Source organism: Cyclopterus lumpus, chromosome 10 (assembly GCF_009769545.1).
Source record: "Cyclopterus lumpus isolate fCycLum1 chromosome 10, fCycLum1.pri, whole genome shotgun sequence".
Lineage (NCBI taxonomy): Eukaryota > Metazoa > Chordata > Actinopteri > Perciformes > Cyclopteridae > Cyclopterus > Cyclopterus lumpus.
The window spans coordinates 1,077,015-1,101,998 of NC_046975.1; the positions used below are offsets into that span (position 1 = coordinate 1,077,015).

Genomic DNA, 24,984 nt, shown 5'->3' on the forward strand with positions numbered 1-24,984 from the left:
ATTGATTAGTTGATTCCCCAAGGCATTTGATACAGACCGGCCATGTGGATTGACCACACACACAGAAAGGACACTTTTGCCTTTGGTGTTATTGAACTCTTTAACTGACTGCAGTCCTGTGGGTCCATGTGGACTCTGGATGGGGTGTCCAACATGCGTATCAAGTCGTCTCCGCCCAGCTTCAGGTCACTGAGATAAAGTTATCGAGTTGCTGTTGGTTTCATGTGGAGCTCATCCAGATCCCTTCTATAATTAATTTTGCTCACATCGAGCACTTCAGTGGGACATAAAACTCATTATCATGTTTGAATCATACAAAATTAAGTGGAACTATATTGGGTTGTATTGATTTTGATCGTATATTTTGATATATCAGGGTATCTATGAAACTAGGACTGCTTTCAGAGGGATATATTATGGTCATTTCACATTGATTTGCAGTTTATTTGTCTGCCAAAGGTGAGACCGACTGCCAACATACCTGACAATGGATGAAGCACTGAACTATAAACCAGAGGACCCTGTTCGGGCTCCAACTCATACCCAAACTAAAAAGGGTGCATCTCTGCAACCACAAGGTCTGTTCAAATAAGTTGTGAGATATTGTTCAGATGTTTTACCACTACCACAATACCGCTATATATGTTACTGGTTAAGAGTTAATGAAAATGGCACACACCACAAATTAAAGGTTTCAGGTTTGCCTTATTTAGTCATAAACCTTCGCTGGTCCCAGCCCGTTCCCCCTCCCTCTACCACCACCGGTCCTAGCCCGTTCCCCATCCCTCTACCACCACCGGTCCTAACCCGTTCCCCCTCCCTCTACCACCGCCGGTCCAAGCCAGTTCCCCATCCCTCTACCACCACCGGTCCTAGCCCGTTCCCCCTCCCTCTACCACCGCCGGTCCAAGCCCGTTCCCCATCCATCTACCACCACCGGTCCTAGCCCGTTCCCCCTCCCTCTACCACCGCCGGTCCTAGCCCGTTCCCCCTCCCTCTACCACCGCTGGTCCCAGACCAAGTCCCGTCACGCTAGCAGAGAAGGCAACACAGGAGAGGGTGAACAAGTGTCAGAGGACTGTTCCCCAGTTTATTGTCAACGGTCTGCACCCGTTCTCAACAGTGGTGTCAAAGGGATTTAGGTAAGTATTACATCTGTCAGTGAATATTGAGTTGTTTCATACATAGTTATTAATAAGGGGAGCAGCTGTGTTGTTATAAGTTACTGATATAAGTTTGCAGCTGCTCGTCCCACTACCATTCCAGCCAACACACCTTAACAATAATAGTTTCTTTACTGTAGAGAAGACCAAGGCTCTCAACTCCAAATATATATACTCCTCCCTGTAAGAATGTTCTCAAAGTTACATTTGTTGTAGGCATTGAAATAGTAACGTCAGTGAGTTATTTAAACATTTCTGCAGTTCATGAAAGACTATGTGTTAACGATACCATCCCTAATTATAACTCTTGATTTCATGAGTATAGGCCATTCGTCCATTTTCATCCACTTACACAGGGTTGGGTCGCAGTGGCTGCAGACCCAGCAGGCTGACCCAGGCTTCCCTCTCACCCACAACATTCGCCAGCTCACTCTGGGGGATCCCGAGGCATTCCCAGGCCAGCTGGGAGATATAATCCATCCAGCATGTTCTGGGTCTTCACCGGGGTCTCCTACCATTTGGGCCCAGGAGGCATCCTGATTAGATGCCCGAACCACCTCAGCTGACTCTTTTTGACAAGGAGTAGCACCTCACCAAGTTCCCTCTCGATGTCCGAGCTCCTTACCCTATCTCTAAGGCTGAGCCCGGAGGAAACTCGGCCGCTTGTATCCGTGACCTTGTTCTTTCGGTCACGACCCAGAGTTTTTGACCACAGGTGAGAGTAGGAATTGAGCCTAGAAATCCTGTCCATGAAAGTCATGTGTAGGACCTGTGATAAAAGGCAGTCCTGGTGGAGGCCTCAAAACGGTGGGCCCCTCCGTTTCCACCTATGCCTCTTTCTTTCACTCAAAAAAGAGATGAATATTACAGTATTTCCGGGCAAATAAAGATCAGCTTACCCTGTTTAAACTTCCCTTGAGATGCTATAACTTAGTCTAGGTTATCAATGTTTCTTTATTTATATTTGAATAGCACAAACCTCACATATGATTTGGTCAAAGGGTTGATACAACACTGTGTAGCTAATTGCAGTATATACTTCCCAAAGAAGGAATAATGCTGTGGGTTTTAAAATGTCAGTGTAGAAGCAGCATAAGTTAAGTGAAGAGACATTGCTTTATCCAGCTTCATTAATTAGTACACATTAAGGTCCCAAGTGATACAAACTGCAGAAGGGTTGTTCGGAGTGCAGTCGCACACTGGAATAAATTATGTTTCCCAAAAATAATATTTGTACATTCTGGAGATTTCTGCTTTATTAGCTTATAGTGAGGACATTAGAAGACAAAGATGCATTTTCTATTACTGTAGATGTTTGTGGTGCACTTTGTGGTTGACCTGCAGCCAAATAAATTATGCATGCTAATGTTTAATGATGAGTGCAGTAGCTGCTTTCTCCTTAAATCTGATACAAACAATTTATCTTAATAGGTGAAAGCATAATGTTGTACAGTGCACCATAACTTTAGTTTACCTGGATACATTCATTAACAAAAAGCATCAGCTCCTCAGCAATGTGCGCTGACGCAGGGTTTATTACTGCAGCACCACTGTAGGAAATAACAGAGGCACAACTTACAATCACTCCAACAGTTTGTGTCCAGGGTGAGAGCGGTCGGCTACAATCTTCTTTGTCCTCTTCAGGGTTCTGGAGTAAAGGAAGATTGCAGCCAATCACCCTCAGCAGAGCCAATGATGCGCAAACTAGATGGTGATGGAGGAGCAGAGGATGGATATTATCTTGTATGCAATATTATTGTGGAGTACCAGTCCACTTCGAGCACTGCACTGTAAAATGTAATAAGTTGACTTTACTTGAAAAAAGTCAGGAAACCGATTGCCTCAACATTTCTAAGTAAAGTAGCTCAATCATTTTAAGTTCTTAAAGCTGAAAAAAACTGAGTTTAGGCAACTCATGTAAATGCAGTAAACATTAGTATAGTTAACTAAAAATTATTAATTAGGTTAACTATAAAATATAAATTCAGACAACTTAAGGATCTGACTGAAGTTAACTTAAAATCTTTAATTATGTTGACAATAAAGTCAATTCCGACAACTTAAAGATCCAAGTTATATTAAGTAAGCAGTACTAATGAGAGAGTTATCTTCCAAGCATTCACATTACTTGGAAATAATCAGGAAACCGATTGCAAACAAATATCTCAAACAGTTAAAGGACAATCAATTGAAAGCTCTGCATGCAATTACACTACTTTAGTAACCACATAAAGAACAATTACTTTGCTTGAGAAACTTACCCCTGGTGTGACTTGTTGCAGATATTCATTAAGTTTCTGGCTGACACTTCCCTCCTTGGACTTGGACATCTCCAGGAAGAGAGGAGGAGTGCATTTGTCGAGTTCTTTGAAGAACTCTGCTTGCAGATTTTTGCTTGATAAGTGATAGAACTCAGCCAGAATCTTAGGTTATATCTGATATCTGATCACCTCCAAAGGCAAGGAGATCTGATCATATCCATTAGCACCGCATGCTACCTGCATTAACACTTTGAATTAAAAAAATGTCTTATTCCGAAGAGATATCCAGAGAAACGCTTTACTACTACTTAATACTAAGTAAACATAGGTTTGACATTGCCATTATGTTGCCTTATCAATTGTATTACATTAGGTTAACTCAAGTGTATAAAACCCCAAGGTAAAATGGTAATGCAGTTCAGGTTGGCATTTAGAAAAAATTATATACCTTTTAAAATCCAGCCAAAACTCAAAAATGATAATCGTCACTTTCGACAGTGCAGTAGCTATGCTTGAGCTCCTCTTCCACTGAGAGGTGGGGAAAAGTAAAGTGGATGTCACAACTCATGAATCAGGCAGTCAAACTGTGTCTTCCCATCTGGAACCACAAATCCTGTATTAGCTGTTTAACACACACCCATCAAGAAATGCACATGCATGCTGGCTCACACAATCTCACATGCACAGGAACCCAGGTTCACATGCCACACAGGAACATGAGAGGGCAGAGGCTCTCACACGCACACACACACACACACATGCTAAATTATACTCAGCACATTCTGCTGTAATGGAACAAGATGGAGAACTAACAGTTCTTCCTCTCAACTCACTGAATTATAAATGACAGTGTTGAACACTGTATAATGAGAGAAAAAAGCTGGTGAGGAGTTGTTACAGAATATAAAGGATGTGTATTTAAGCTATTGGCTCAACTATCAACAATGTTGATAACTCTACTAAACAGAAAATGATCTGTTGCATAATTGTGATTATTTCAATCTTGCAAGACAACTGTATACGTTGGTAGAAGGTTTTCACTAGTTTGAATTCAAACTGGTCACACCTACAATAATGACGAAATAATGTGTTTCTATAATGCAATTCACAAGCAGAGGCAAGATTGTGAATTTTGGCACATGAATTCGCGCCGTCAACTAACTGCAACCAAATGCTTCATCAGAACTGACTTACGGGAATTAAGTCCCAGAAAGGCCAAAATGAGTAGGCTATGATACTATCATCCAGTATTATAGAACCCTGCTCTGCCAGTGTATGCACTGATTCACAAAATATATTTAACACTTTGTCAAATGTGAGGGAGTACACGTTTTGAGTAACCACCACAGCACAGTTTAAGGATATGCAGCATGCCGGTCTGGTGGATCCAAGACTCATCAAGCTGTGTGCAAATGCAGATGCAAGCCTGCCCCACATCTAGGTGTGGGTGTGGCAGGAGACAAATTCTCACACTGTATTGCAATCTGGATAAGAGGGTGGAACAAGATTAATATGTTAGAAGAAGGGATAAATCATCAGCAGGTGGACTTGGGGCAGGCTTGAGAAATGGATGGAAATCTGTTCCTTTCAACTTGCAGGAGGCAGCTTCTTAATAAGCAGGAAGAGTCCAGGTTGGCTTCTTCTCACAGAAAACTAGGGTGATCGAAAAGTAAAACAATTAAGAATTCAGGAGTTAGGAAAATACAACCGCAGCGTTTAGAGAATCCAACTCCACTTTCACTAAGCTACGTAGTTATGACGGACATAAAATGCGGCACTAAAATGCGGCAGCCGCATGTTAGTGAAACTAGGGCGACAGTGGCTAGCAGGACCGTCCTTCAATCAGAGGATCGGAAGTGCGATCCCCGGCTCTGCTAGCCCATGCCGATGTGTCCTTGAGCAAGACACGATGTGTCCTTGAGCAAGCACAGCTCCAACCCCTGATCCTGATGCCTCAGGATCAGGGGTTGGAGCTGTGCTGTCCCAGGTCAGGGGAGGGGAGGAACACCCAGTGACTTACATTAGTCGTAAGTTGTTAGTAAAAGAGCTATTTCTCAACTGCTGCAGCAAACTGAGCAAAGTAAATCTACTTTCATGAAATGGATCAAGTCTCCAAACTCAACTACTGCTGCTAATTCTGTAGCAGCTCGTGGGATAGTGAGGCGTCCGTTAGTAAAAACGTATCCTTCCTCGGGAGCGTTTCCAAACTCCTGCGTTCCTGTGTTTTCAGTGATCAAGTCTAAAACTCCATGTAGTGTGGACGCTAAGTGTAAACATAGCAGAAGATATGTTTTAAAATGGAAACGTAGTAGTGTGGACATGGGTTATATATTTTTTATATTATGTTTGTCATTTTACATGATATGTAGCCTCAGCATTTAACTGTGAAGCGCCCGGGGAGCAACTAGGGGTTCAGTGTCACGCTAAAGGACACTCCGACATGCGAACTGGAGGACAGGTGTCAAACCTGCTACCTTATGGTGATGGGACGACCACTCTTCACTTTTTTTCCCTGTGAAAGGGTTTTTTCTATTTTTTGGGGAGTTTTTCCTGAACAGGGATGTTGTATGTGTACAGATCCTAAAGCCCTCAGAGACACATTTGTAATTTGTGGTATTTGGCTATACAAAATAAACTGAATTGACCCATCAGCCAGAAATATAGGGAGGGCTCAAGACCTTCATAGTTGTGTGTTAATTGACCTCATTGTTGTCACATGCAAGTCTCTATAACACCACCGTAAATTACTAGCTATTTAAGATTTACCAAGCAGGGTCTAACAATAACGTCCTTTTTTATTTGCCACGGTATACATGACTAGAATAAATCACTTAGCTTGACAAAACCAGAACAATAGTGTAGCCTAGTCTTTATCTGCAACTGTGCAGAAAACAGGGGCACAGTATTCCACTAAACTAGCTTGTTTGACTACGAAAAAGTGGCTAATGTTAGCTAACAGGCCAACTGGCTGATGTAACGTCATTTAACTTCACTGGCCCGTTGTACCTTTTTCAATGTTGGTCCCTGCAATGGCGTTGTATATTGTAGATTACATATATAAACTTATATATCACTAATATATAAACACTTGTGATTTCACTCACCTTGCAAACAGTCTGACTACGCCCAAGTCTGGTCCGAAAGGACGAGAGGAAAGTCAACGTCCACCGCCAATTCTCCATAATGTACTTTGAACAGTTGCAAAAATGTGATGACTACCTCCTTAATCAAGTTGATTTACACTACTAATTGTAAATCAACTGCATTTTCAGGTTAACATTTGATTTGTCATTGAGATGTTGCTAACTCGTAATTGTGTGTCATTACGACTGTCTCGTTCGCTTAATAATGCGCGTGAGACAGACTGTGTACTAAAGCTAACATGTTTATTCCCCAACTCACTCCGTATCAACCCTCACGCCCCACACGTTCACTCCCTCATCTTATTGGTTAAACATACGTCAATCAACTGTTATGCATAACATTGAACAGTACCACATCTTCCCTTTTAAGATAACAAAGAATAAACTGTTGTTTCCATCAGACCATTCGAACCCTGTAAAGAGAACAATATTAGGCACTTTGGTGAGCATTGGAACTTGTATGAAACAAGTGCATTAATTAAACAACTGCAGTTCCCTGAATTCTCACATTGTAACAGTGTTTTAACTAACCTTATTAGCTTTAACTAAACTTTCACATAACCATGACACCGTAACACAACAATAACTCAACATATATTTCAGAGATTTCTTTTATTTCATTTCAGTTCACAAGTTAAGCCTAGCGGGCTGAATGATGGCTCTCCCAGACCTAGTTCTGAGATTGGGAGACTCTGCAGGTAACCTCTGAAATGTGCTGCTGTGGTGATATCCTCTCTTGTGTATGCTCCTGTAGAGGTATCAGATGCAGGCGGTTGCGTCTCACCACCCCCTGAGGTAAATCCACCAAATACGATCTTGGAGTAGAGTGGTTCTGGATCACAGTTCCAGACATCTTAGCGTTGGTGACCCATACATGATCTCCTGGTGACAAAACGCTGTGTATTTTTGCACGGTGACGCCTGTTGTAGTGTGCAGCATCTGTCATCCTCTTCTCCTTTACCTTCCGAGCCAGAGCGCAGCTGTCGCGCAGTGCAGGGTCCAGATGAGAGGGAACAGTTGGCACCGTGGTGCGTAAACGTCGGCCCATGAGAAGCTGAGCAGGGCTGTATCCATTCTGAAGAGTGGCTCTATAAGCGAGTAGAGCCAGGTAGGGGTCCTCTGCCTTCTTTAGAAGGTTTTTCACCGTCTGGACCGCCCGTTCTGCTTCGCCGTTACTTTGCGGGAACCTCGGGCTGCTGGTGACATGTCTGAATCCGTATGCAGCTGCAAACAAGGCGAAGGCCTGTCCAGAAAACTGAGGTCCATTATCTGACGTCATTACCTCCGGGATGCCACGGCGAGCGAAGATTGACTTTAGATGAGTGACGATGTCGGTGGACCTGACGTGAGATAAGAGTGCAATCTCAATATATCTCGAGAAGTAGTCGACGACGAGTAAGTACGTCTTACCAAACAGTTCAAAGAGGTCCGCCCCCAACCTCTGCCATGGTCGGTCAGGGTGCTCTGAGGGCATGAGCGGCTCATTGTGATTGTGTCTCTCTTGTTTGCATGTTCTGCATTTGAGTACCATGTTGTTTATCTGCTGACCAAGTCCCGGCCACCATACAGACTGGCGTGCCCACGCTTTACATTTCACGACACCTGGTGTCCTTCATGCAGCTTGGCTAGCACATCGTTCCGCAGTGTTGCAGGTATTACCAGCCGTGAGTCTTTTAGGAGCAAACCGTCTTCCACTGTGAGTGTGGCTCGCTCTAGCCAGTAGTTTTTCAGCACTGATTCCTGTTTGACATGCGCTGGCCATCCTTCTCTGCACAGCATCATGACCTGTGAGCAGACACTGTCAGCTTTGAGCTGCTCTTTCAGATTTTCTATGTATGAGGGGCTGGCAGGCAGATTTTCAATGATACACTCCACATATATGTTTGTGCTCTCCATCAGTTTGTTTTAATCTGGGGACATGCTCGCTTTCACAGGCGAGCGTGACAGTGTGTCTGCTGTCCAGAGTGACTTCCCTGGCACATGTATGATCATATACGAGTAGCGCATGAGCCTCATTCTGAAGCGCTGGATCCTTGGCGGCAGAAGATCGAGTGCTTGGGCTCCAAGTAGACTGAGAAGAGGCTTATGGTCGGTCTCCAGGATGAAATGCTTTCCCAGGAGGAAATCCTGGAACCGTTCACAGGCCCATGTGAGGCCCAGAGCCTCCTTTTCAACTTGTGCATAGCGTTGTTCAGTTGGAGAGAGTGACCGCGATGCATAAGCCACAGGACACCATTCACCGTTCACCTTCTGGAGAATAACGCCTCCCAAGCCATACGAAGATGCATCGGCTGATACTTTAGTGTCCCTGTTTGGGTCATATATGGCCAGCACTGGAGGAGAAGCAAGTGCCTCCTTCAGCTCCTTAAACGCCATTACCTGGTCTGTGTCCCACACCTAGCAGTTCTTTTTCGAGAGGAGGTCACGGAGTGCTTTGTCTTTTTCAGCCAGCTGAGGAATGAATTTTCCCAGCTGGTTGACCATGCCGAGAAAACTCCTCATCTCACTCACATTTGTGGTTTCTTTCATCTCCGTGATAGCCTCCGTCTTCTTCGAAACGGGCCGGATGCCCGTGACTGAGATGATGTGGCCCAAAAAGGCCATCTCACTCTTGGAGAGGTCACACTTTTCCACATTCAGGGTGATGCCTGCTTTCTCCACTCTTTGTAGCACAGCATGGAGTCGAGTGTCATGCTCGTCTTTGTCCCGCCCCCACACTAGTAAGTCATCGATGTGGCAGACCACACCCTCCAACCCCTCTATGACTTCCGCCATCATGCACTGAAAGTGTTCGGGTGCTGAGTTGATGCCGAAGGGAAGGCGGTTAAAGTGGAACCACCCGAAGGGTGTTATGAATGTGGTGTACATACATGGCTGACTCTTCAGCTAAGGGGATCTGCCAGAACCCCATGTTAGCATCCAATTTACTGTCTCTCTGCTTTCTGGAGAACAGGCTGCTGCATACCGGAAAATATGCGGTTCATATCAGTCTGTGACACAGCAGTGACATCCGCTCCGGTGTCGAGTTTGAACCTGATTGTGGTGTTCATTATTCCTATGTTAGCGGTCCATGCAGCTTTGTCGGATGTCACAGAACCCAGGAAGAAACTTTCATCCTCCTCCTCCGTTTCAATACTGTCCACATTTTCGCCTGCACGACAGACACGCTGAAAGTGACCTTTTTTTCCACATGAATGACACTTTGCATCGTTGGCAGGGCACTCATGTCTAGGGTGAGGTGAGCCACCACATTTGTAGCACTGGGAACTATGTGGATGTTTACTCTGGCTGTCGAAGTGTGGCTTTGCTCCATCACTTTTGTATTTATTAAACTTGGGCTTCTCTTTTTGCTTCCTGCCTTCGGACAATCTGTCCACAGTGGCTGCATCCATCTGCACTACACTACTGGCATCACTCCTCAGTGTGTTTTGTTGCTTTTTTATCTCCTCTGATTGTCTTGCCATGTTAATGGCTTTTCCAGGTTTAAATCCTTCTCCATCTGCATGCGTTCGGAGAGCATTGCATCAGCCAGTCCCACTACAATCCTATCTCTGATTAGCTCGTCATGCAATGTCCCATAATTGCAGTGCTCTGCTAATGCATGTAAGGCAGTTACAAAAACGTCAACTGTTTCATTTGCCTCCTGTTTGCGCATGTTAAACGCGCGCGCTCATATACAATGTTCTTTCTAACAATGAAGAAAGACTCCAATCCGTCTCACTTTTGTGTATACATGCTGGTCTGTAGCGCTTAGTTTTAAGCCTCTCAAGACGTCATCTGCGTCGTCTCCCATGCAGTATATCAAGGTATTCACCTGGTTGACTTCGGAGCTTGCAGACAGGTTGTTTGCCTGACGGAATCTCTCAAATCTCCGAATCCATTTTGTCCAGTTGTTCGGCTTGGAAAAATCAAAGGGCTCCGGCGACTGGGAGTGTTAACCGCCATGCTAACGTTAGCTGCTTCCCCGTCCTGCTCGTTATCACTCATCTAACTTCACCGAACACTTCTTCTGAACTTTTACCTACGTCCCTACAGTAGTACAACTTTTACATATCCTGCTTTAGCTACACAGCACTTCTGACACCATGTCGCGTTCACTTAATAATGCGCGTGAGACAGACTGTGTACTAAAGCTAACATGTTTATTCCCCAACTCACTCCGTATCAGCCCTCACGCCCCACACGTTCACGCCCTCATCTTATTGGTTAAACATACGTCAATCAACTGTTATGCGTAACATTGAACAGTACCACAACGACAACTTCAATAATCGTGTCATACTGAATCATATTCTAAAATAACAAACAAGTAAAATCACATTTTACAGTGTAGCTGTAGTCAAAATAAACAATAACATTTACGGTATGTTTTAGGTGAATGAAAGCGTTCTGCTATTCATTTCCATTGCATTTCAGACGTTGTATGTCAGCAGCATATGTGACGCACACAAAATGTATAGTCACATTGTTGTTTATTTATTGAAGATTTGAATGAACACATTTCTGTGCCCAGTAGGTGACAGTGCAGTGCTGTGGTTTCGACATGTATGTGTGCGAGCAGCGCAGTCTCATAACTTGAAGACGCTGAATGGAGAAGACGAACAGTTGCCCGTCTCATTTATTCCTTTTTTCTCAGGCACAAGTCTGTCATCAGGCTCTGTCAATCTGATACCTGTAACACATACACAACAGCAGCACAGGGAAAATCAAGTGAAGGTTTTCTGAAAATTATAAAAAGCATTTTAGGTTGCTTTTTTTTTGCTGAAGTAACTAACTACTTATTTCCATTCTTGAGGTGTACCTCATCTCTTTCTACCTTAGAAGCTGTGGTCTTCATGAAGTCAGGACCTGATGATTTGAATTGATTAACTGTGACACTTTTGACATTTCCAGGCTACTGTTCCCCTCTGAGATATACTGATCTGTTGTCAGACAGGTGGCAGACAGGAGAGCTGTGAATCTGATACCCTTTTGGCCAGAAAATACCAACCGGTCTCTGAAGCCAGACCTTGGCACCATCAATCTGTTTCTCGTCATGGCACTTAAGCAGTGTGTTCCCTAATCTCTAATCTTTTTTTTAATTCTTTTTTTTATAAAGAGATACCGTGACGCTTTGATTTGTTGTTGGTTATTTTCCAGCTTTCCAGTCTCTGGTAGAAACGGCAAGTTATTAATTCATTTGGAAAAATAATTCCTTACTAAACTGACAAATATGGTAACATAACATAATACCATATTTAATAGATTAAATACATAAACAACATATAACATATTGTGAAAACTTAAGTGTTGTGCCACTGACTGACCAGGGAGGAAATAATGTATGACATTACAGGTTGTACTGGAGGTTATAATTTATGGGATGATATATTTTATAATTGCCCTCTAGATTTGAAGATTGTAGACTAATTTCCTGCCACTACTGCCTAATCACATTATATAATTATAGCCTACTTTTTTATATCCATCGTGGGAAATAAAGCAGTTATGTACATCAAGTTGCTCTTGTCCATCCAAACTCTAATTAGCTACTGCTAAGTTAAACTTTACTCCAAGTATTGGAAAATGCATGTAATCATTTCACCACATGTGGGGCTGTAGCAGAGGGTAAACACATATCTCAAATCCTAAAATAGCACCCTGGGTGATACTTTAGATCAATTAGGTCTCTCACTTTTATTGGGAGCATCGTATCCTACGAAATGGCCATCAAACCACTATCAACTTTTGCATTATGGGAGCTACAACCAAAACACCTCAATTGTTGCATGTCACATGTATACCGTCTTTTTTTTAATAGACTTCCGCAACCACAGGAAAATACCCAGTTTGGTTCATGATACGAAACAACTTACTTAGGTTTAGGAAAAGATCCTTGTTTGGTTTCAAATATCCACTGCAAGGCAGTAACTGACATAATGCAAGTTATTTAGATTAGAGGCCCCTGGAGGACGGTGTGTTACCCAGTTTTTGTCACAATATCGCCTCTATAAAACTAGCTGCCTCGCACTGGACTATTTGGCTCAGAAGTTTCTCCAATCGATCCTGACACTCGTCCTGACCTGTGATTCCTGTCTGTAGTAAACTCTATTATAACAGAAAGAACAGTGTCCGCGGAGGTTCCTTCATCCTCATTCTTCAACATCACTGCCGCTTGAAAGATATGACATGTGCTTTTGAGGTCTTTATAGTTCCTTGTTCATGATTACGTGGATAACACACCATATCATAAATATCTACTATTTAGTAACGAAGGCTGGCTGAGACTGGCCTATGCATAAACAATGGCCGAGGCCAATCAGTTTAGTCATTCTGTTGTATTCCAAACATGTATTTGTAATGAAGACCAAAGGAATTGTGTTAAAGTTAGATACATGGGGTTGGCTATAGCTCTCCCCATAGTTCATGTTGAAGTGTCCTTGAGCAAGACACTGCACCCCAAGATGCTCCGGGCACTTTACTGCAGCCCCCTGCTCCTTAATAAGTAAGGATGGGTCAAATGCAGAGAAGAATTTCCCCACTGTGGGATCAATGAAATGTACATTATTATTATTATTTTTATGTAATGATCCATAATTGCTCTCAAAGGCCTGCAGTAGAGTAGTATGTATTGTTTACCATCATACCCTATGTGATTGTATGTAACCAAAAGTGGCAACCTGTAAAGTTACACTATCAAGCTGCTACAAAGTAGTCTAAGATTATTAGCTGACGCTTTAATCCAAAGCGATTTACAATCATGTTACATTCATACACTGTAGACAGCTACAGTGAGCAATTCAGGGTTAATTGTCTTGCACAAGGACAGATTGACTAGGGCGGGGATTGAACCACCAACCCCCTGATTGAAAGACGGACCTGCTAACCACTGACCCACAGTCGGCCCGATTCATCTGGTGTGCCTCCTTAAATGGGTCACAATACACAACACCTTGTTTCTAAGTGAATGTACAACCTGTGTACCTTCACAGACACTTTGGTGTTTCACCATTGCTGACCAAATGTACATGCCTGGTGTCACTGCCTCCATGAAGAGGCAGGTGAAAGATCAGCCCCAGTCCAGTTGGGTACAAATAAGAGCACCCAGAGAACTTGAGTGATGCTCTCTCTCTCCCTCCCTCCTCAACAGTCACAGCGAAAGGGTCCTTGATCAGAGCACTCCTGTAAAACAGCTGATTGGCCAGCTGGGCAGATCCCAGCTGCAACTGAGCTGCTGCAACTGTATGAATGTCAAACACAGATTGACATGGCTTGGTTTTAAGCTGAAAAGCTAGAATGTTATCCAAACACCAGAATCACCCAGGATATGTCTGCTGTACATCTTCTGAGACACAGATCTAAACATGCATTGCTTTTTGTTGACTCAAATCAGTCAGTCATTAAATTCATTCAAAGTAAAACAATCATCTGCTAAATTACTTTCTAATGGCGGGCAGGACATTTTGTGTGTATTCTGTGGAGATTCCACACCACCTGGTGGATGAGGATGTTATTAAAGGCACACTTTCACAAAGCACCAGCCTTCCTGCCACCTGCCTGCCCAGGCCTGTATTCATGGCCATCTACAATCCTGACCAGAGAAGAGATGTTCTGGACATGTTTCAGGAGCAACCAAGTTGTCAACAGTGAACACTATTAACTGAAAGTTGTCACCATATAAATGGGTCATTGCGTTCTCTCTCAAATTATTTTTCTCTGAATCATCTCTTTGCATTGTGCTGGAATGAATAATTTCAATGAAATAAAAAATGTTTTGACAGTGCTGGTTTTATGGAGCATTCTGTTTTGTATGCATTACATTTAACAGTTCTATAATAGATGCAGGCAGATGCTACTGTAATATAAAGGAGCATTTGGGCTTTCAGGCTTCCGTCTTGGGCTTTTTCAAAAATAACAGGGCAATGTGATGGCATACCTAACCCTACAGCATTATAGATGAGACAGGAGTTACTCAGCATTCAAATATCTAGTTCATATTCTCCATGGCTGCCCTTTCCCCAATAATTAACCATAGTTTTGTTCCAGATTCTGTCACTCTAACCCAAACCCACCTGCCCTGCAGCCTTCTCAATCAGCTGATCTCCATAACCACCTGCTTCCACCTGTTCCTCATTCCCTGTTTCATTCCCGGCCAGATTGTCTATTGTGCCATTGCTTCCGGAGTGTTCCAGCCTTTTTTCTGTAATGTGTCTGTTTTGAGCCAAAGCCTGTTTTGCGATTTTGGAACTGTTTGCCTGTCTCTTTATTGTTGCCAACCCCAGGTCCCCATGGACCTTGCCCCCTTGCCTTATCCCCTAAGGTCCTAAGAAGCTTGTTCCTGCCAGACTGTTTTAAGCATGTGTGAACTTTTCTACCTGACAACAATTGCCCTTGAGAAAAACCAAAACCAGCAATGTGTTAGTTGAATCTGTAAATACACAATACTGTATATATAACTTGATTTGTTAAATCTCTGTAGTCGTTAGCCAACGTTATTCAAACAAGAGGATATAGTGCATTTGTTGGGGACAATTTTCAGCAGCAGATTAATCCACATTAACACTGCAGCAGTGTGTGTGTGTTCATGGTTCTATAGGAGCATATCAACAAATGAAACAGTGTGGCTCCTTGATGTGTTATCCTATGACTTTCTCCTCTTCGCATGAGACCAGAATTTTAATTTCTCCAATACTCAGGACAAAATGCCTGCGAAACTAATGGTTTACCCATCAGCCTCAGCTGTACTTTGTGTGAAGTGGTAATCAGTACATTCAATTCAATTCAATTCAGTTTATTTTGTATAGCCCAATATCACAAATCACAAATTATCCTCAGAGGGCTTTACAATTTGTACACATACGACATCCCTGACCTTTGACCTCACATCGGATCAGGAACAACTCCCCAAAAATAACCTTTGACAGGGAAAAAAGGGAAGAACCCTTCAGGAGAGCAACAGAGGAGGATCCCTCTCCCCGGATGGACAGAAGCAATAGATGTCATGTGTACAGAATGAACAGCATTACAAAGTTACATAAACACATTACATGAATATGACAATGTATGAATGGAACTCCAATCCATGAAACAGAAGGAGGTAGAGAGGAGGGGGGGCGGGGCATCAGCAGGGCCAATGGGAGGCCGGTTCACCAGGCATCAGACACCTCCAGGTCCAATGGACCCTATGAGACGTGTTGCCAGGTCCGCGGTTTTCCCGCAGAATTGGGCTACAGAAGTGTTGCCACGGGTTGAATTTTTTGTCCTCTGGTTCGGGTAGACCTATTTTGCATGCAAATTACATGATTATCTTTAAATCAAAATCCATATTTTAAAGGAAATAATTTATTTATACCCAAATCCTACCAAACTGACTCCAGATCAGGACGTACACACATGGACATGGGACACGCCCACATCTAACGCTCTCAGTCTCTCTAGTTTGTCCGTCAGTGAATTGGTCTACACGTTCACAGAGCTATATTTTATTTATGATAATATACTGTATCTAATTACACAAGGCCATTTTAGGACCTAGGTGAAATAACTGTTTAGGGAAAACTGCTTTTAATGCTGGCATACTAAACATTTGGTGTTACTTTGTAGATATTACAATACATTTGGCAATGATAGCAATGCTGTTGGACTTTAAAAGCAGTGTATATGGTTTGGCACGGGCATATTTTGAGTTCTGATATTGGGCTGGTTTTATTGGCCATTGGGCTGGTTTTGATTGGCCATTAGGCTGGTTTTGTCACACAGACCTGGCAACCCTGCTTATGAGACGTGAAGTCACAAAGACTCCGGGGAGGAAGCAGAGTTACATGTTGTCATGCCAACAATGCTGTAGAGCCATGCTCCGTAGCACAGATGAATACTATATATACACACACACACAAAATACTTGTTAGTAGGATCAAATTAATTTTGCTTATGGTCTTTTCAAAAAAACAAAAACAAACAAACATGATTTTGATCATTTAAATTAAGAAATTGATAAGCTGTGCAAAATTATATTATCACCCGAAAAAAAGTATTGTGAAGATGCCATCTTAATCTTTTTGTAAGGGAAACAACTGTCTGACCAAACCAACAATTAATCTATCAATCAAAAAAACTGCAGATTAATCAATAATTAAACTTGAATTGTTAGCATCCCTAACATGAAGCTTTTTCTGGGTAAGTGTAATTGTCAGTGTAACGCCCAGGGCCCTATTTCTCGTACCTGGCTAACATAGTTAGCGGGATAATTTTCCGGATGAGTTTGGCAAAATTACTATAGCAACGCATGCACAATTTTAACCTGCTCCAGCGCAGGCTCATTCAGTCTAGCTGGATAAACTGGCCACTCCCTCTGAAGAAAATGGCAGCTCCCTTCCTCAGAGATCCCATTGATGAAGGAGCGATATTAATTAGATTAGCGTTTTATAGGGAGAGTTCTTATGACGTGATAATGACTTCCTATACGAACGCTTTGATTCTGTCCATAAGGGATTATTTAATTACAGACCTTCTCGAGCCATACATTGAACACCACACGCCGCATTGACGTCTCACAGACTGTATGCAGAGCCTTGTGGTACATTGTTGTACAGTGTGATACAGTGTTGTACAGTGTCGGCGATGCAGAACATCGGGAAAGCCGCTGTATGCCGTGCTGCTCGGATGTGTTCATTACGTTCCCTCGCCATGTCCGAGTAAATGCAATAAAAGTTCTATATGGTCATCTCCACATACATGTAGAGTATATACACATATACAGTATATTATCTACTTGTTCTGAAAGAGTTGAGATAGTTATTTTAGATCTCATTGGATGATGCATGCCATTAAGTCGACTGCCAGCAGGCACATTTAAAGAAATAATAATAATTTATAATAATAATAAATAATCAGATTGATTGGGGTGATGAGAACGCTTATGCGTTCACACCAAAAGCGTTGCGAGTAGATGAAAGTCAATGCACAGACGAATGGATGCGAATAAAGCGGATTTTCATCCATTTATCCAGACGTAGTCAGTGAAAGTTATCGAGCTGTGTGAGCCTACGGGTGATGTTATGTATAAATATATATATGATATTAATGTTATGAACCCAAATACGAGGGCATTAGATGTTCTGACGTTTGAGGGATTTCCACAACAAGTATAAAGCAGAAATAGTGGTTATTATTATTATTATTATGGTGGATGGCGGAAGTTATAACGGTTTCCATGGAGATAAGCCACGCCCCCTCTCCAGCGCGAGTGAAGTGAATATCTTGATTAGATTTTGCCATGATTATGGTCTGAATTCCTCAAATACGTTCATAATCATCTCCTGCTCGTCAGCGTAGAAAAAAGAGGCTCTTCCTTTGAGTTTATTTGCCATTGTGCAACATTAGTAAATCATGGTTTCTGTGATCGACGCTTCCCCCTTTTGAAGTAGGACGGGCACGCGCAACTATCCTGAGTGCTGAAGTCTGGTTCAACTATCCTGATTACTGAAGTCTGGTTCAACTATCCTGAGTACTGAAGTCTGGTTCAACTATCCTGAGTACTGAAGTCTGGTTCAACTATCCTGAGTACTGAAGTCTGGTTCAACTATCCTGAGTACTGAAGTCTGGTTCAACTATCCTGAGTACTGAAGTCTGGTTCAACTATCCTGAGTACTGAAGTCTGGTTCAACTATCCTGAGTACTGAAGTCTGGTTCAACTATCCTGATTACTGAAGTCTGGTTCAACTATCCTGATTACTGAAGTCTGGTTCAACTATCCTGAGTACTGAAGTCTGGTTCAACTATCCTGAGTACTGAAGTCTGGTTCAACTATCCTGAGTACTGAAGTATGGTTCAACTATCCTGAGTACTGACGTCTGGTTCAACTATCCTGATGACTGAAGTCTGGTTCAACTATCCTGATTACTGAAGTCTGGTTCAACTATCCTGAGTACTGAAGTCTGGTTCAACTATCCTGTGAACTGACGTCTGGTTCAAATTAACGAAATGGTTTGAGTGCGGATCAGCCTTTGAGAAACCGGGATAGCCTGCTTTCAATCATCGTGTTCATTTAAGCTGGCTAATAGGACATTTGATCGACTTACTTGAGCCACGTATGAGATATAGGGCCCAGATCATCTGGGTAGTTTTTGTTGTCACTGTCTGTTTCTGTTGTGATTTCTGTCACTCACCTTGTCTCTCATTTCAGACTTCTCCCTTCCTGTGTGTTGCTGTCCTGGGTGATTGCAAGCCCCGCCCTCATTGTGTCCATCTGTGTCTCGTTCCCCTATGTATTTAGCCTCGAGTCTGCCTTTGAGTCCTGCCCCTGTGGCTCCTAGCCTTCCTAAAAGTCAGTTTAGTTATGTCCCACTTTGACATCAATTGGCATAGAGTCCATTATCATTCCCTGTTATGTTTTACAAATGTTCATGTACTGAACTATATTGTATTAATATAAAAAACATGGCAAATATTGTTATATTCTTCTCCCCTTCCTCTGTCATATTATAGTCAAATGAAATGTAAAAGAGTGTGTGTTGTGTTTGTGTATTCAGTACCTCCATTTTATGTGGCACATGAAGAGGGAGAACCTACCCGTGCTTTGAAGGAGGGAATCCTGTGACATGATAACACTAACTATGTTCAGACACACACATAATAATCAAACAAAAATATTGCATAGGTTGTCTGTGCAATAACCTTATTACGACCCATATTTCTGCTTGTTGTTAGACATCTAGTGACCTTAGCGATTACGAGGGGAGACGAGTAGGTCAGGTGACGTAAAAAGTGGCAACATCTGCGTAGGGAGGTCGATGGAGATCAAACATTCACCCAGGACACTGCTGTCTGCCCTGTTTGAAATCAAAAGTGAACACGTTGTTTAAGTTATGTACATAACCCCATCACATACTACAACTTACTTATTTTAACCTAAAGCATAATTTGTTGCCTAAACTTTACTTAGTTCTGTTTTACAACACTAACCGCATTCTATCGATAGGCATGAGGTTGTATTACAATAACGCAGACACACACGTAGGTCTGTGTCGATTTTCCAACACGATGGAGACCTCGTCATCAAAACACCCTACTGGACATATCCGCATACGCACAAATTCAAATACTAATTCATACTGAGACTCAAGACACACTTTCAGCTACAAGACATTATAGTTACCCATATATTCCTTGTTAAAATTCAAATGTACAAAACCATGCAAACATTTGAGCTTGGGCAACCGTGGTTAAGCTGTAGGACGGGTCATCCTTCGATCAGCGTATAAGCGGTTGAATTCAGTTTATTTTGTATAGCCCAATATTACAAATTTGTCTCAGAGGGCTTTACAATCTGTACACATACATGTGCCAGGACCTCACATTGTATCAGGAAAAACTCCCAAATTAAAAAATCTTTTCACACTCCCCAACGAGGGCATTGGGAACAGGTGTGGGAAGTGACACACCTGGAGCTGATCTCCTAAACAGGGGGGAATGAAGGACAATCCGGGAAGTGTATCTGGTGCCACGTGCTGAGAGAAGAGCTCTCAATCGCTTCCCTCCAGGATCTCCAGGTTGAGTCTGGATTACAGTTGAAACCGTTAAATCGGATAGCGGCCCGGCTGCGGTAGTTTAGATTTTCTAATAGGGCTCCAAGACATTTAAGACTACACGTTTTCTTAAAATGTACATACGTGTTTTTCAAATTTTCAAATCGCAAATCAAAACCCACCTATTCAGAACTGCTTTTAATGTGTGATTGTTTGTTTTTGTTTTTGTTTTCTTATCAGGGTCCGAGCGACTCAGAAAGTCCCTATTTATTTGTTTTTATTTGTTTTACCTGTATTTTAGCTATTCTTATTTATTTATTTTTAGCTTTTAGGATGTTTTAATTATGTGAAGTGTCTTTGAGTATTATAAAAAAAGCGCTATATAAATTAAATGCATTATTATTATTATTATAGGCAATATAGTATTGCCTAATGAGTATTTTATCATTTCCCTATTAGAGATGAATAGCAATCACTCAGCTAATTAATTATCATAACAAACAGGAACAGCATGATATTGAAAAATGGGAAAGTGATTGCAGGCAATTAATTAAAGTCATTTAAAGTTTGAAACTCAACCTCTTTCTGCTGCTCGATATATGGATGCCTCTGTACTTTATTAATGGAGGGTGGCTGTACACTCTATTTGATCGTTAATTATAATAAGAAACAGCCCTTCTCAAAGTCACCAATGACCTCCTCCTCTCCTCAGACTCCGGTCACCTCAACATTCTCACTCTGCTCAATCTCACTGCAGCCTTCGACACCATTAACCACTACATCCTTCTCTCCCGCCTCGAATCGTCCCTCAACATCGCCAGAACTGCTCTTTCATGGCTTAAATCATATCTTACAGACAGACAACAGTTCATCAGTATCAACAACTGCACCTCCTCTACCTCAAGGTATCCCCCAGGGTTCGGTGCTTGGTCCTCTTCTGTTCATTCTCTACCTGCTCCCTCTAGGTAATTTCATATGTCATTATGGTCTCCTCTTCCACTGCTACGCGGATGATGGCCAGCTCTACATCTTCATAAAGTCCATTTCCACTGCTCCTCACTCCACTCTGACCCTAACCCCTAACCCTCTACATCTCCACCAATACCACACTCCATCAGGCCCCCTCCTACCTCACCGACCTGCTCCACCACCACCACACCCCATCAGGCCCCCTCCTACCTCACCGACCTGCTCCACCAACCATACTCATCCCGTAGGCTCCGCTCCTGATGCCAGCCTTTTCCACATGGGACCAAGCACCGGACATGGGGTGACGGAGCCTTCTCTATAGCTGCCTCCTCCCTCTTGAACTCTCTACCCAAACTCCTCTGAGACTGCACTGACCTTTTTTTTAAATTCAAATCCCAAATCAAAACGCACCTCTTCAGAACTGCTTTTAATGTGTGATTGTGTGCTCTATGTTATTGTTTTTATTTTTATTTATTTGTTTTTATTTATTGCTTTTAGGATGAATTTAAAAATGGTTTGTAAGCTGTCTTTGAGTACTACGAAAAGTGCTATATAAATTAAATGCATTATTATTATTAAAAAGTTACCCACTTCTTATTACTGTTATTATTATCATACCATTTCACTGTATCTCCCGATATGTTTCTATATTCTGAGAATAAAGGACATGTTTGAGTGAAAAATGTCAGCAGCTGGAAACAGTAGACCTTTTCTGTTTGATGGATGTGATGGATGTTTGATCATCTACAAGGCAGTGTATGAATGTGTGCATCACTCAGTAATCATGCCATATGCTGACTCTTTAAATGCTTTCACAATGCAACAATATGTAAACCCTGTGAGCTACAAGATTTCCATACAGCATGATCCATGTGAACAAATGCTGTCCTCCTTAAAACACATCAGAGTGCTGTGCCACGCACACACAGCAGGTTTTAATGCATGCAAAGTTATGGACAATGGACCATGACTGGCCTTGACAGTTATGATTAATGCAATTATTAAAGCTGACAATAAATATGTTTAGGTTAAGCTTTGATGAGGTTGGAGCAATGTTCATCCTAGTCATGCCCAGTATGAATCGGCAAGGCAAATGTCATGACAATATGCTCATTAAATATTTAATGATTATGTTTGTGAAATTTACATATTGACCTGATTGCCATAATGATTGTTAGGAGTATGGATTTCACCCTGACCAACAATGACTGACTGTAATGACATTTTCAGTTGACATTGAGGCTGCAGCCAGTGCTGTTGAGCAACTTTACGAGGAAGCGTAAACAACAAACAGATAATAATACTAAAAGTCAAAGATTTCATCATGACAAAGACACTCATTCCCGATAAACAATGGAGGGGGTTGTGTTATTAACTTAAAGACAAGTGATTAAGGCATTAAAACACCGTGCCTTTTCCACCTAGCTAGTGTGCCTCAGAAGGCAGACATTAAGACAATTACACAATTAGCCTACTATCACTTGAAGAATATATCAAGGATTAGAGCACTTATGTCTCAACAGGATTTGGAGATTCAAAGATATCAATCAATTTCTGCATCTCACTACTGCATTTTATTTCTTGAACTGCAACCTTTATTCTATTTTTTGCTTTTTAATGTTTTACTGACCGTTTTTAATGTTTAAATTAATGTTCTTGTTTTTTAATCTTGTTTTCTTTTGCATTATGTTTTGATGCTTTTAATGGTGTGAAGCACTTTGAATTGCTGTGTTGAAATGTGCTATACAAGTAAAGTTCCTACAGACAGTTTTCATGCGAGGCTTCAACTGAGTTCTAGATCCATTGTTACGGTCTACAAGACTTTTGGTAAGCTGATTTAACTGCTCTTGCCGATTCCTCAGAATGTCCTTGAGTTCACCTAGCTCAGAGCTAACAGAGGAGTTACCTGCCTTGCCATAACCGGGATGACCTCCCTGAACAGAGTTCTTAAAACCAAATGCTGCAGGGACAGAGATGCTTCTACTTCTCCCACCCCCTAGCATCCCTCCTTATTCCCACCTAATGGCCTCACCCCCGACATCTATCAAGGTAGCAGTCGGTAGGTAACACATGTTCAACAAACTGATCTCTGAGTAACACATCCTTGTTCAGTAACCCATGTGGGGTCCTTTTGACAACGTTATCCATTAGACACATGGTAACCAGTGAAGGCCGCGGAGTAGTGTGGGTAAATTTCGGGAGGTTAAAGACTAATCGAGCAGCTGCATTCTGGATGAGCTGTAGCGGTCGAATGGCATTAGCAGGTAGACCTGTCACGAGGGAGCTACAGTAGTCTAGATGTGAGATGATCAGAGCCTGGACCAGAACCTGTGCCGCCTTCTGAGTGAGAAGGGGTCGTATTCTCCTGATGTTGTACAGCATGTACCTACAGGTACCTATGTGTTATTGCGGTAATGTTGGCAGTCAGGGAGAGTTGACTGTCGAGTGTCACACCGAGGTTCCTCGCAGCCGGAGTCGGGGCCAACACTGAGTTGTTGAAGGTAAGTCAGGTCGTGGGTGGGAGAGCCTTTTCCTGGAAGAAAAAGAAGTTCAGTCTTGTTCGGGTTAATTTACAGGTGGTGTGCGGACATCCACTGCCGAGATTCGTGCTGCTACCTGTGTTTCAGATTGGGGAAACGAGAGGATCAATTGGGTGTCATCGGCGTAGCTATGGTAGGAGAAGCCATGCGAACGAATGACAGAGCCGAGAGAGTTGATGTAAAGAGAGAAGAGAAGAGGACCAAGGACTGAGCCCTGAGGGACCCCAGTAGTCAGAGGACAAGGCTCAGTCACAGATCCTCTCCAGGTTACCTGGTAAGTGTGGTCGGTGAGGTAGGATTTCAATTCAGTTTATTTTATACAGCCCAATATCACAAATTACAAATCTGCCTCAGAGGGCTTTACAATCTGTACACATATGACATCCCTGTCCCAGGACCTCACATCGGATCAGGAAAAACTCCCCAAAAATAACCTTTCACAGGGAAAAAAGGGAAGAAACCTTCAGGAGAGCAACAGAGGAGAATCCCTCTCCCCGGATGGACAGAAGCAATAGATGTCATGTGTACAGAATGAACAGCATTTACAAAGTTACATAAACACATTACAGGATTTTTCGACTATACCTTGAATAGGGAAGGTAGAGCCGTAGTAGCACTCTAGTAGCACTTAAATGTCCCTTACCGATAGCACTTTGTTGTTTAGCACTTTAGTAGCACTTAAATGGCACTTACGGATAGTACTTTGTAGTTTAACGTTATTGAAGAAATTGTACTTGCTTGATTCTTGTTGTTCTGAGTTTGGACTCATGGTTTAATGCACTTATTGTAAGTCACTTTGGATAAAAGCGTCAGCTAAATGACATGTAATGTAATGTAATGTAACATGAATAGTACAATGTATGAATGGAACTCCAATCCATGAAACAGAAGGAGGTAGAGAGGAGGAGGGGCGGGGCGCATCAGCAGGGCCAACGCGGGAGGGCGGCTCACCAGCATCAGACACCTCCAGGTCCAATGGATCCTATGAGATATAAGCCTATAGCATCTAGGGGCTCGACCAGGGCAAACCTGATTCAGCCCTAACTATAAGCACTATTAAAGAGGAAAGTCTTAAGTCTATTCTTAAATGAGGTGACTGTGTCTGTCTCCCGGACTGAAAGTGGAAGCTGGTTCCATAAAAGAGGAGCTTGATAACTGAAGGCTCTGGCTCCCATCCTACTTTTTAGGACTCTAGGAACCACAAGTATGATGAGAAGAGGGAGAGCGCAGTGCCTGAGATACCCAGATCCTGGAGGAAGGAAATTAAGGTTATGGTGGTTCCTCAGATCCTTAGCGGAAAGGTCTAGAAGGATAAGGACAGAGGAGAGAGAGGCTGCTCTAGCAGTGTGAAGCTGCTCAGAGACAGCAAGTAGGGCAGTCTCTGTTGAGTGGCCGGCCTTGAA

General features: G+C 42.5%; 1 pseudogene; it reads right to left on the reverse strand.

Annotated features, from left to right (window-relative positions):
* LOC117737897 overlaps positions 1 to 24,984 on the reverse strand; it is an 82,130-nt pseudogene that overhangs the window by 19,882 nt on the left and 37,264 nt on the right.